We start from the raw sequence: 14,788 nt of genomic DNA, 5'->3' as shown, positions 1-14,788 counted from the left end.
TCATACTTTCCTGGGGTTCTTTTGAGAATATTTTTCAAGGTATGACCTCTTAAAATACTACTATGGGTTTAGCTCCCAGTCTCAAAGAAATATCCCTCCTTTCCTCAAACATAACACAATTTTCTTCTCAAGCACCCAGTTGATCAGATCGCTATCCAAATTAAAAGTACTAATAAAATAATTTTTGAATAAACATCAAACTGGTTCATAGTCCTATTACAAACTTGGGAGTCCACAGACAAAACTGGTATAAAGTGTTTGGATTCCCTTTTAGCCACTACTTCTTCCATCAGTTTTTTTTTGTCATTTTTTTGGATAACCTCTACTTAGAAACATATTTTCCATATTATTAAATTCCTTAAAAAAATCTCTAGCCCTAGTTATCATCCTGGCTGCCTTTAAGTACTAACCTTTTAACAATAGCTCTCTTTTGATGAATTGGGTGTGAGCTTGTATAACGGAGAAAGCTATTAGAATATGTGGGCTTCCTATAAATATTAGAGATATAAACATGTCCCACGTAGTCCTTCTCCAACAATATATCGAAATAGGGAATTCAAACCTCCGCAATTTGTGATGTATAAACAAAAAAAAATCAGTAGTTTGATTAAGATAAGTAATAAAATCTTTAAAACACTGTCTAGTATCCCTCCAGATGAAGAACAGGTCATCCAGGTATCTATTATAAAATCTAAATGATTCCTTACAAATACAATTCAACAGAAATTGCTTCTCCCACCTTACCATAACAATGTTGGCAAATAATGTGCCTACATTGGACCCCACGGCTACCCTTTCAGTCGGAGGTAGGATTTTCCATCAAAACAGATACAATTATTCTAATATCTCTTTGTACTAGTTAATTTTACTTTTTTCTATATTCTTTTCTTGCAAAAACTCACAAAACCATTCTACTCCCTTATCATGTGGAATTCCCGAGTATAAATCCTTTATTTCAATAGTCACTAATGAGGTCCTAAGAAATGAATTTAGATTTCAGCATAACAGGTTTCATTGCTGTAATGAGATGGTACACACAATCCAAAAGCAATCAAATACCAGATTAAACATATTTCTTGTGTATGGCTTCTGTATTAATACATTAATCAAGGAGTGCAATTTCTCAAGTTTATGTTCAAATACTTTTCATTCCATTTATTTTCTGACTGTTATACATTGACAGAAGAACTATAGATGTTTACTCATCTTCAGACCGACTCCATACACAATTTCCTTACACAGTAGATCACACACACACACAGTACTTCTCAACTGTCCAGATTTTCATCTCATATTTTTAGTCTGTTCCTCATAATATTTGTGATTTTCTGGCAAACCACTGGAGATTGAATCCATTAAACAATGACTGACATTTGAATCTCAGACTTTATATCCTTCAGAAAATGCATGTCAACACAAAACCTGTCATTTAAAAACTTTCTAAATCTATAAGAGCAATATTTAAAATCTGTCCCAAGTTTTGGACCTTTGTCTCTCCCGTTATTTGTGGCTTTGTCAAGATGTTTTTGTGGCAAGAGATTAAGGGGTGTCACACATATTCACCCTGTTGGGCAACATCAATTTTCAGGTGGACCTCAATCTACAAAAAAAAAAAAAAAAAAAAATTTAAAACTGAATCAAATATGGAGATAATGTCCATATTTGTCCCATTCCAGACTAAATATTAACCGGAGGAATTGTACCACAGGAACATAAAATGTGAAATTTATACAGAATTTGAGTCTATATAATGATATAAAGCAACAGGTAGTTAAACTAGCAATAATGATTCATAATGAAAGAAAGCAGCGGGGACGTGGCCAAGATGTCAGAGTGAGTGTAATAGTTTTTTGTTGCTCTGTTCATGAGATTTATTTCTGACAGGAATTAATTAATTTTTTTTTTTAAATATCTTGGAAAAACTGCCTATAAATATTCCTTTCACTATTGTGGATTATCAGAAGAAGAAAAAAATAATAATCTTCAGTGAAATTCTTCACAAAAATCCTGTCAGAACATCAATTGCTGTATACAGATACTTGAAATATGAGTCATTCAAAGTTATCTGCTCCAGATAGTTCTATGAAGAAAGAACTACAGACTATAATTACAAGTATACAAAATCTCTCTACAAAAATGGATAACCTAGAAAACATCATGGAAAACATGAAAAAAGAAAGTAAAAAACAAATTCAAGAATTAAAGGAAATTATTTCAAAGCACTCAGATCAAATAACCAGTATAGAAGAATCTCTAAATGAAATAGACGGGAAAAAGATGGAGAATGACAATCAAATAAATTTCCTCTTGAAGCAAAATAATTCACTATTAGAAAAGGTGGATGATATAGAATCAAGGTCAAGAAGAAATAATATTAGAATTTATGGAGTTCCTAAAAAGACAGAAGGGAATAACATGATTCTTTTCCTGAATAACTGGTTACCTAAAATACTAAACCTTCCAGAGTCATTTTCTTATGAAATCGAAAGGGTGCATAGATCTTTGTCAAACCCTTCTATAGCTAAAAACTTAACTTCAACAAGATCTATCATAGTTAAGTTTTTATCAACACAGGATAAAGATTTGGTGTTAAAGATTGCCTGGTTGATGTGTCCTATTCAGGAAAATGGAAAAGTCATTAGATTTAATAATGATTATACATCTGTGATAATAGCAAAGAGAAAAGCCTGTGTTCCTCTCATTAAAGATCTTAAAAAAGCTGAAATAAAAGCTCAAATACTCTTCCCTGATAGATTGAAAATTACACTTCCAGATGGTCAGAAAATCTTTAATAACATCGAAGAGGCAACAGAATTTGTCAAAAAACATAACCTATTAGACAAAATTGAAGATATGGAACTCTCTACCCCAAGCCTAAAGAGACAAGCTACAAATGGCAAAACAAAATCAAATGATAAATCAACAAAAAACTTAAAGGGAAATAAAATACTAACTTCTAATTTCCAGCGGCGTTTTTCCCATGGTAATATGTCCAATACTACAAGCTATTAGGTAAGATTTTACATTAACATATTCATAACTAAAATATTTAATACTTCTTTCTTATTTCTAATAACAATTCTCACTAGTTACTTGTGACAGCGTTCTAACTTCTTCTTTCTTCTTTGTTATGTAACACCATTTCCTTTACAGATTATAGTATAAACAATAATTGAAGGGCTCATAAATTATAAATATCGACAGAGCTTCATAAGATTGCGACTTATATCTAATTTCAATTAATGATGTGTTGAGTATTGCTCGTTTGGGGTTGGATTAGTATTTTGAACAGCTTGTGTGTCTTTATTGCATTGCCTGCCATTTAAAATGGAATTGCGATGTTCTTAGATGTTGAAAGGGGTACTGCCAGCTTTACGCTGCTTATTAGTGACTTTTGTTGCCCTTGGCTTGTTTACTCAACAAGCGTAACATGTTTTTATTATAAATATCCTGTGTAGACATGTTTCAGCAATGCCGGCACTTTGTAGTCATTTGCGAAGTGTAATTTTAATGTTATAGTGTAAATAGCATTGTGTTATCCTGCTTAACTTGTTTTTGTTTTTTTACATGCCTTTAAAGCTTCTCGAGCATACGACAGTTAAGAAAAGCTTGAAAATACCTGAAAAGCGTTATGTTCACCTCGCGAATGCAATATGTTGTTTGTCAAGCTTCATGAGAAGCAAGTCACGAGCTATGCATTAAATCCTTGTTTTTGAGCCTGGCGCTCGCTACAGAAGCATTTAATGATGATGTAATGTCATCTGAGTCCGGTCGCACATAGGAAAAGCGGTGCCAGAGGGGGGAAAAAAAAACGTAACAAGGAAGTTATTACTGACTGAAGGTTTTGAATGCTTTCAAAGCATTCTTTGGACTATAAGTTTGCTCTTTGCAGTAAAATAATAAAAATATTACATGCTTCTTATCTCAGAAACATGATCTTGTAATATACATGTAGTGAACTGTTATAGTTACTGTCTAGTTAATTTGCAAAGTACAACCATTACAGATGGCTTCAGAATGTTATATTTTTGGCTGGTTTGAATTCAAATTTCACTGATATTGTGATAAGCATGCTCTGTGGTAATGGAATCTATAGATAAACAATTTGAGAAAAATAAATAATTTACAAATAAGGAACTAAATGTGCACAACAGAAACTAACAAATTCCTAATTATAATATTGATACAATAATTAAATAATTGTGTTAATTATTCAAACTAACCCAACTGTATCTACTTAAGAGAGATCGGAAAGTGCTGACAAAGAATTTTTACAAGTTGTAGACAGCTAACCGAAGGGTAATGTGAGTGAGATAATATAATAAAAGAGAAGTGGGTGAACATACTACTCTTTGATGTTTTGACATGCAAACAAATAAACATGCTTATTGCCAAAATATCATATTAGATATCAACATATAGTCAATAGCTAACATAAGTGCTGTATGTTTATGTACTTGTTAAACAGAAGGGATATTAATAACAACTGATTAGCATGCCTCCTTAATGCTGCAATACCATTTTCTTGTTTATCTCATCTCACAATGAAATTAAGCATAAAAGTTATAACCTGCAATTTCACCACAAATTTAACCTCATATTGCTTTAAGGTAAGCACCTGTAAATTTTTCAGGTGCTACAAACCTAAATAGCTGCTGACTAAAATCCATTAAATATACAGCAACCTGCATTGTCGAAAGTAAATGGAAAGGACAGTTTAAGCAAGTTCCACTTTAAAATACTTTCCTGGGATGGTTAGGGTGAAGTGTATAAGCAAGGCATAAGAATTTATAGTCTATATTGGAATACTAATTAGGCACAGTGGCCTTTTTCAAGACTGTATTGTCCATTCACTTCTGTGCTGCTCAGCACTGCTTTAACCAATCAAAGAAATGGAAGCAGAAGAAATGTTAATGTTCTAACGCACACTACCTATAAAAAGTACGCTACAAACAGTAATGCACGTAAATGATAAGCAGTTGTACTCTAATAATAATTTGTTTTACTACAGTTGTCCCATCTCTATTAATAATGATCGGCTACATACAACAAAGGGATAAGTGATATTTCCCAACAGAGAGTGGAAAGAAATTAAAATGACAACTAAACTGTATAACTAATTAACAGGTAAATTGTTAGTAGAGTGATGTGCATTACTGAAAACTAATTACCTTCCTTAAATGTAAAAGTTGTACTTCAGTTTGTAGCAGTAAGCACAAAAGAAATTCCAACTGACAATCAGTGGCACTTGAATGAGTTTTTACATTACATCTGGTTTGTTATAAATCATTTTACTAATACGAGCAGTGTGTTATGTACTCAAAAGCATTTTCCTAATCAGGTTTTTGCAAATTAAAATAATACCGGAGCACTAAACAAAATTCATAGAACAAGACCTGCAACAGCGAAAGCCTTCTGTTGGGGCCAGCCCAGATTTTATCAAAAAACAGGGCAGATACATGCCTTTGCCCCTTGCACCATATTGCTCATATGTGCTAACCCCACCCCTGCCCCTAACCCATTGGTGCCCTTGGGCAGTCCCAAAGACTGCCACCCCTTCAAACTAAAATTGAAGGGCACAAAAAAAAGTTTCATTCAAGCCATTTAACAGTCCATATAGGCACAAGTATTTAAATGGCTTAAACTGAATCAATAATGTCATTGCATTACTGCTGAATTGTGATATTAAATGAAATGCCAGCATTACACTTTTGCATTGATAATCACATGCCTCACATCTTGCACCTGGGGAAGTCACCCCTTCACCCCACCGTCTATTCCCTTCCCTATCCTTCAATCTAACTAATATGTAGATACTCTTTCACTCATATACAGACACACACACACACACACACACACACACACACACACACACACACACACACACACACACATATGTAACCTCCAATGCTGAAAGTTTCATTAAAAATGAAAACCTCTGCATTAGTCCCCAATCCCACTTAGCTTACATATGATGTTGGGTACTTTAACTATTGCTTACCTCAACAATTTGAACATTCTGCCAATTCCGACATCAAAAAAATTTGTAGACAGTGGGTATGTTTGACCAAATGTATTGCACCCATATACATCTAAGTCTACACACACACACACACACACACACACACACACACACACACACACACACACACACACACAAACATATGGGAACTAGAAAATATCAGCACAGGGTTATAGCGACTGATCTTTCTAAAGGTTAGTACATCATACACCTGAAACTCAAAACCATGAGTTCAGGAACAGTACCTGAGCACATTATCAAAGCTTCTTCAAAACTTAGTAGTTTAGCATTACTTGTATTAGCCACTTTCATGCTACCAAGTGATATTGAACCTGAATATATTCCAGGTCTTCTCCCCACCCACCCCCATAATCTGTTATAAGACTGCTGTAGAGGGGATCACGGAATTATGGGTGAGACTTTAAGGCTTGATCATATGTTCTGTTTAGCGGGTTCAATATCTATTTCAAAAGTGAATGGCCTTTTTAACAGCAATTCTATTACTAGTTTGTAGGCCATTCTAATACATCGCAAACTATAAACTTTAATGGTTTGGGTTTGTGACGCTTGTTGGCACCCTAAAATGTTTTACTTTACTGGTTAATTTACTGTGCTCTGCTGAACCCTTTATGATAAGCACTTATTATTTTGGGTGAGTTCAAAAAAGTCAATGCAAGCACTAAATAAATGTTCACACAGAGTTATGTCCTTGATACTGTAAATGAGCCATAATAGATCTAATTCATAGTGAAACATTCCTTAATGAAATGGGGAATCAAAAACATTCCTGTAACACTTCCCCAACTTTCTAAACAACCATGGTTAGTGAACACTGCACTGACCAATGTAGTAGTTGAGCAGAAATGTAAAATATGTAAAACTGCAGTTCTGCACTAGTCTACAAAATACAGTTATTTTTTTCATTAATGAATTGGTCTTAAATGATTGGTCCTATGTTAGATCCCAAATGACAGTACCCCATTCTTGGAACATTTAGGGAACATTTAGTGATCATCCTTCTTGCTTTACAGAAGTTATATAGCTTGTCCCTGCAATAGGAAGTATGTAAATGTTACAATACACAAATAAATGAGAAGTTCTGGAGACAAAGAATTACTGAAAAGGAAGACAAACTGGTGAAGAGGGACTACCCAATATCAACTGTTAGGAAGTAACCTGGTTATGGTAGGGAAGACAAAAAGGACAGTGGTAAATTTATTCACTGAAATAGTCCTTTGCTGTGATTGCATTTCTCCCGTCACTGAGAAACAAAGTTAAGAAATATTAAGACATTGAAGTAGAAACCATTCAATATTGGACAAGGATGCCTAATAATCACAATAAGTCCAGAGAGCATCACAGCCCATTTAAATAGGTTAACTATAGCGGTGACCTGGTATGAAAGACAGGAAGAGGTCATTCTGACTTTGCTATATGTCTTGAAGATAGTACTTTGTGGCAGTGCTCAGACTCAAAAAGAATAATGTTTTCGTAAATTTTACATATGCTCACACTTGGAAATGGGGTGCACTCCTTGGCACTACAAAATTAAACATTTCTGGGAATTAAACAAAGAGCAGTACTGTCCCAAGGTTATCAAAATGATAAAGGTAAGCCTAGTCCTAAGGTAGGTATTCCCTGCCAAGTCTGGGTGACAAATTACTAAACTTTTAAAAATAAAAATAAAATAAAGACTGGTTAGGCAGACTGTGTAGAATAAAATAAAAACTTTAATAAAATAAAACCAGTACAAAAAGATAAACGCTTTCATACCCACACATGGTACTTAATCAGATCTAAATAATCAAAAAAATTCTCTCATCTTAAATACTAATGCCTCAAACCAAGTGACTTTAATATAGGCATAATTGGTATGAATTAATTTAACCTTTCCCTTCTGTTGCTTGTAAAATTGTCATTCACTTGATTTCAGTACATTCAGTATAGGTTTTTACATCCTCTCTTTTAGAGATCAACATTTTATTAAAAAGATGTTATGTTATAAACCAATGCAAAAATTGCAATCTGGTCTAAGTGTAACTAAGACTGGTTCCTTTCCGTGTCGAGGTTGTAATGTCTGTAAATACATGAAAATGGACAATCAATTTATGCATCCTGACACGATGCACATCTTTCATGTTAATGTCTTTGCAAACTGTAGTACATATGACTTTGACAGCTTGTTTGATAGCTGTCAATCATTTTATGTTGGCAAGACGAATCATTGTTTAAGGGGTCGCATTATGGAACATTTGTACTGCAATAACAAACAAGACAACAAAAATAGAAGAAAAAAAGACACAACAGCAGCTGCAGCTTCCAGTGTAGAAAACTTTACTATGTACACAAAACACATGCGCTTTCACAGGATTCGCTTCATCAGGTGTCATAAGGTGTCTTTTTCCTTCCATTTTTTGAAATACTTCAATTCATTAGACACACTTACTAAGCTATTGGCGATTTGTTCTTGACTTAAGATAATAAAAATGCTTCGACTCAACATGTTATCCATGCAGGAAATGACCACGGTTTTAAATTTATGGCTCGAGAACTTTGTAAAACTGGTGTAAGGGAACCTATTTCAGTCTTAGAAAAAAGGTCATGTCCACACAGCTGAAAACACACACACACCAGCATGCACCCAAGCACTTTTGTGATTCATGCCATGATTTTCATAGGGAACAAAGTACCTTTACTTTATTACTTTTTCCAACTCTCTAGCTTGCACTGGATTACTAATACTGTAACCCTTTTGCACCTCTCTCTCTGCAGCCATTGGGTTATTAAGAAAATGTATTTTGTCCACTCTACCAATGCTATTGTTTTTATATTGTCAATATTAATTTTATGTTGTTCAAAGTTACACTTTCCTGTGACTTGTATTATATCAGTGTTTTTTTAAATCTCTTTTAATGTGGATCTTTTCAAACCTGGACTAAGCCTAAAGCAGGTCCATGGGAATCCATGTGCTACCCTGGATAAACAATAAATAAACTAACATCTGTAACCACGTGGATAAACTATAGGTAACCAACATAGTGTCAATCCCATTAAAGTCTTTGACTTAATATTGTATGTCAAATTTCTCTGCATGAGGTCCTCACAGCCTATACCAACCTACTATCAACTGGTTTAGCAGCTACCTGTACAAAATGTCCTTTACAGTTCATATTGACCTCAGTGGAGGGAGAAATTCCACAGGGATTAGTTCTGTTTGCATATTGATATTAGGTCCTCTCTGACCACTAAGTAATTGAATACAACAACTTGACTATTATGTTCTCATAACTTAACTGTGCAATCATTAGTTAATTGCATTATATAGTAGCTGTGTATACTTTCTAGTCTGCAAACTTGAAAAGGGTTATAGAAACAGGCTGCTGCACAATTCTGAAATAAGGGTCTCAGTACTGCTTTATGAATCAGGAGTAAATGACTTTCATCTCTACTGGATATACCTCTTAAGTTGTACTTTATAATTAATATAGAACTTCCTGGCTAACATTTGCATGTTTTCCTTTTATGAAAGCCCACTGCATATAATTACTCCTTTATCGTTTCCTGTCTGTCAAGTATGAATCAAACCTGTGACTAAAGGTTGCAGCTAGTTAACACTTGCACTTAAGCACAGAATTAAAGCCATGTTCAAAATTTCACACATGGCAACATGACCTGCTTACCTCCAACAGTTGCTTGGATGGCAATGGAAAATAAATTTGTCAAGAGTTATAAAGACAGGGTTTGGCAAGTCAGCAGCTAATATCTCAGAAATTATTTATATAAAAAAGTCCAAGGTTGGTTAAAGCTACCCTTTTAATTTTATTTTTATTTTCTAACTTAGTTATATTGGCACCAGAGACTGGTTTTAAACATAATTTGTGTTCCTAATTTCAGGATTAGTCACATAAACCTAGAAGCTAGTTATAATCAGCATTTTCATTTTAAGTTTTTAATTTCTTAATTTCCAAAGGGATGCATTAATACTGCCTGGTATCTCATAAGATCACAGGAAGTTCATAGGTTCACAGGTTCATACTAGGCTATCTGTCCTAAGGCATTTATAAGCCTAGCCAGAGTGTGTGTGGCTTTCACCACCCCTTAGGATGAGAATACTATACCCATTAGTTTGCTGTGCCTCTGTCCAGCAGTGACACAGAGATGATTCCCGGGGTAAACCTACGATCTCCCATCCACTCGTCAAGATTTCTCTTGAACAGAGTCAGTGAGGGGCTCTGCCTCACATGGACTGGGATTCTGTTCCATAGTGTAGGGAGTCTCTGGGTGATGAATCTGTCCCTCCAGCACGTCCTATTTATATCCGTGTTGAGGTTTAAGTCTCTTGCTCTCGTGGCTCTGGTGGATTTGGATTTTTGAGGTGGAGCATGTCCATTAATTCCGGGTTGGACATGGCCTTGTATGTCAGGCACAGATCACCTCTGAGCAGACGGTATGCGACTGAATAGAGCTGGAGTTTCTTCAGTCGGGCATCGATGACATATGTTTGAGCCCCTTTATCCTTTTGGTGAGGAACTTTTGGGGTCTTTCCAACTGCTGCAGGTGTCGGGTAAGGTACATTCCGAATGGGGCGTTGTACTCAATCATTGGTCTGATAAGTGAAGAGTACAGGGGTACAATGACCTCTCCTGATCTGGATGTGAATCCCTTCATGATCAGGTGGGCAATGTAGAAGGTCTTCCTAACCACTTTGGCAATATGAGTGTCAAAAGAGAGGTTACTGTCAACTTGGGTCCCCAGGTCCCTGATAACTTCTTCCGTGTTTAATGGATTATCACAGAAAAGGAGAAACAAGCCAAATGAACCAAAAAAAGGAAGTGACACCAGTCTCAGACCAAAAAATGTTAAGTCCTGGATACTACAGCGTGTCCTCAAAACCTCTGTTGTTGGAAATAAAGGTGGTACCGAAAAGTACAAATCCACAAAAAGCAGTTGTATAAATGCATTTATACAACTGCTTTTTGTGGATTTGTACTTTTCGGTACCACCTTTATTTCCCACAACAGAGGTTTTGAGGACACGCTGTAGTATCCAGGACTTAACATTTTTTGGTCTGAGACTGGTGTCACTTCCTTTTTTTGGTTAATGGATTATCACCTATGTGGTAATTAGGGGTTACCTTGTTTTTCCCAAAGGGTATGACTATACATTTTTTGGCATTTAGCTTAAGGCCATGGCTCTGGCACCAGTTATCCATTTCTATGAGACCGCTCTGGAGGATGTCTGTGTCTGATGGAGTGTCAATTATGGTGCCCAGTTTGCAGTCATCTGCAAATTTTGTCAGCCACAATCCCCCTATGTTTGCCTGCACTTCAGAAAAATAAATGCCGAACAAGAGGGGGCCCAGGACTGAGCCCTGTGGGACACCGCTCGTGACCGGCTTAGAGTCTGACATGGCACCAGCAACTCTAACCCTGTGTGTTCTGTCCTTGAGCCAGTTTGCAACCCATCTTGTGACATATGGGTTTACATCTAAGCTGGTGAGCTTTTCTATGATGCCCGAGTGGGGTATTGTGTCGAACGCTTTTGCTAGGTCAAGGTAGGCTGTGTGAACTGCCTTACCCTCATCAATGGCCTTAGTGACTGTTTCGAAAAAGTCGACCAAGTTCAAGAGGCAGGATCTGCCCTTGACAAAGCCAAATTGGGTAGGATCCAGTGTCTGTAGGTCCCCAATGTCTTTATTTATGAGTTCCATTATGATCCTCTCCATAGCTTTGCAGACAAGGCTCGTCAAAGCTTATGGGGCAGTAATTTCCAGGGTCCGTAGAAGCACCGCCTTTGTGAAGTGGGACCACAGTTGCCGTACGCCATTCTTTGGGTACGTATCCTGTAGTAAGGCTAAGATTAAACAGCAGCCTTATGTGTGGGTTTAGTTCCTCATTGAGTTCGTGTAGCACACAGCCGGGGACACCGTCCGGTCCCATTGATGCTGTGTTTTTTTGCTTTAGAGAGAGCAGCTCTCACCTGGGCATCTGAGATGTTTGGGAGGCTAGACTCTGGTGGGTTAGATATTTCTCCTTTTGGGGAGGGAGGGAGAAATTTGCACTGAACCTGTCTGCCAGCATGTTGGCAATGTCTGTGGGTTCAGTGATTTTTTATCATTTTGGACTAATTCTGAGCATATCTGGGAGTTTCCACTCAGGTTTCTAACATAGCTAAAGAAGGCCTTATGATTGTCTTTTGTGTCATTAGCGATTTTTCTCTCAAAGTTGGCCTTGGATGATTTTATGAGTGATCGTAGTTTTTTGCTAGTATTGATCAGAGATGCCTTCCCTTTTAGGGATTTTGCTCTGTCATGTAGTAGCTTTCTCCTCTTGTTGTAGAGTTTGTTTATGGCTGGGGTCCACCAGACCGGGCGCCTGCCTTTGGTGGAAAGGGTCTTGATTTTATTAGGGATTGCTTGATCCATTCATTCCTGGAGGTGCTCGTAGAAGGCATTTGTAAGGATTTCAGCAGAGTGGGTTGTGGTTTCCACTGGCTCGGGGGCCTTGAAGGATACCACTCCAGTCTTAAAAAGTGTGAAGTTTGCTTTTGAGAAGTTCTTCACTGTGGTCTTTTTTGCTGGGGGTGGGGGTGGGGGGAGGGATGTGGATCTCCAATGAGATAAATTTATGGTCTGATCTCACCAATGAGGGATATACTTCCGGTGTGGAGCATTTTGTCCCCATGTTTGTGATGATCAGGTCTAGTATATTTTCTCCTCTTGTGGGAATGGTGACTAGTTGTTCCATAGCATTTGAGTTTATGAACTCCAGGAACCTTTGGGCTAGGGTGCTGGGGCTTGAGTAATGTTCCCAGTCTATGTTTGGGTAGTTGGAGTCACCCAGTATGATGGTGGTTGGAGAGACATTCATACTCTCCAGTGTCTTCAGGAAGGCTGTGTGGGTTTCCTGAGTTTGAGAAGGTGGTCTGTAGCATGCTACAAACTGTAGGGCAGTTTTACCTATGGTTAATTGCACCTGGATGGTCTCCGATGCTTCGTGCGTTGCCACTAACCTGGAGGTGTGGGTATCCTTTATGAATATGGATACTCCCCCTCCTTTTGTGGTTTGGTCCGGATTTTGGGGCCAGAACGCATGATATGAGATATAACCTGATAGTGCTGGGGTGCTCTCAGGAGCCTTGAACCAGGTTTCAGTCACAGCACAGACATTGATGTTCTCCATACTGAGGAGGGCTTCGAGAGCGTGCATCTTGAGGTTTAGACTTCTGGCATTGAGCAGTATTACCCTTAGTTTTTCTCCATTTTTGTTTTCTAGGGCGGTAGGTTTATCATTTGAGCCTTGCCTAAAAAGGCACTATGGGGTGGCAAGAGCCTTTGCCAATATCCGGAAGCCCAGGGTGACAGCTGCACGCCGTCCCTTGCGAAGCAGCGTGGCTTGTCAAGCATGTCATCCCAGGCAGACAGACATTGATCCCCTTAGAATGACACCAGTAATTAAGCCAATTATTAAAGCTGATCATTTTGTCTCTGTATTGTGGCATCATTCTTGGTGAGGGTAGGATACTGCTCAGGGTCAGGGTCATACCGGCCTGGGCTACATAATCTGAGAGCTCCTCTATGTCTCTTTTCATGTAGTCCAGGGAGGTGCGTCTCAGGTCGCTCACACCGGCATGGACAATGACTGAGTCATACTTGTACTTGCTGTGGAGTGACCTGAGTGCTTGTGTTATGTGACGGATTCTAGCGCCTGACAGGCAGCTTACTGTGATCTTTTCCTTGTTCAGTCTGGTGAGTGGGACGTCAGTGTGTCTGACTATGGAGTCACCTATAACAAGTGTGTCTGGCATTGTGTTTGGCCTTAAGGGCTGTGACTGTTTAGCACACTGACTTTGAGAACTATGTGTTGCATGTCTTATGTCTTGAGGTGGCAGTTGCTTGGGTGTCTGCTTTGGAGGCCTCTGTAGTTTTGGTAGATTTTTGATCAGTGCATCCGAGTATGTCTTTGTGTGTTTATGTGTTTGTTTTGCAGTTGTGATAGTTCTATGTGAAACTGGGTTTGTGGTGTGCGTGGTTTCCTTCTCCTCCTGTCTGGTCTTGCCAGTCCTGAGTTGAGAGAGCTCAGCCTCCAATTTGGCTATATAGTTGCATCTCTCACATGTATTTGTGTTTTGTGGGAAAAGGAGTGGGTTGTCTGTGTACATGAGGCAATTGTAACATTGCCTCAAGATGCCCAGATTCACCAGCTGAACAGGAGAGGATGCTAGCAACTGACCCTTCGACATGCTAGAAAAAGTGAAAAAGTTTGCTGTGTAACTGAGTCAGAAGGGACCTATAGGGAAATGGGTACTCAAGGGGATTCTAGGCTAATGTAGTACTTTGTTTAGTATATAAGTACTTTACCTATATAAAAATGCTTTAGGAGCAAGTGCTGAGCTTTTGAGATAGAGAATAGACTGTTTAGATTGCAAGTAAAGAAGTTCGAAGGGAAAAATTGAAGAGCAGACTTTACGGAGCCAGAAATAGTTTAACGTTGTTTAACCGGCGCTGCCCGATGGTGCTCTATGGGCAACTCCGCGCTAAATCACACAAAAGCGTGCTAAAACGGGCTTTATAGCAGGGGGTTGAAAAGAGCTAGGAATTGACCCAAAATGGCCAATAGACTACAAGTTTCTGGCTGGAACCACTGCTCTAGGGACAAATAGGCTGCTCAGTGCTCCCCACTCCCACTGGTAAACAAAGAAGCTTCCCTTTATCCAAATAAGGATATGGAATAGCACAGGAACCAAGCCAAAGCCCAGAGATCAGCA

At 37.9% G+C, this 14,788-nt stretch overlaps 1 protein-coding gene across 7 annotated transcripts in view; it reads right to left on the bottom strand.

Moving 5' to 3' along the window:
- The window catches only part of LOC122789190 (coiled-coil domain-containing protein 50-like), a 1,862,880-nt gene that overhangs the window by 1,557,548 nt on the left and 290,544 nt on the right, over positions 1-14,788 (bottom strand). The window lies entirely within an intron of this gene.

The sequence above is a fragment of the Protopterus annectens genome, chromosome 14.part0 (genome assembly GCF_019279795.1).
Source record: "Protopterus annectens isolate FY-2018-M chromosome 14.part0, PAN1.0, whole genome shotgun sequence".
Lineage (NCBI taxonomy): Eukaryota > Metazoa > Chordata > Ceratodontiformes > Protopteridae > Protopterus > Protopterus annectens.
The sequence above is the reverse complement of the archived record's forward strand: the minus strand, read 5'-3'. Positions and strand labels throughout refer to the sequence as shown.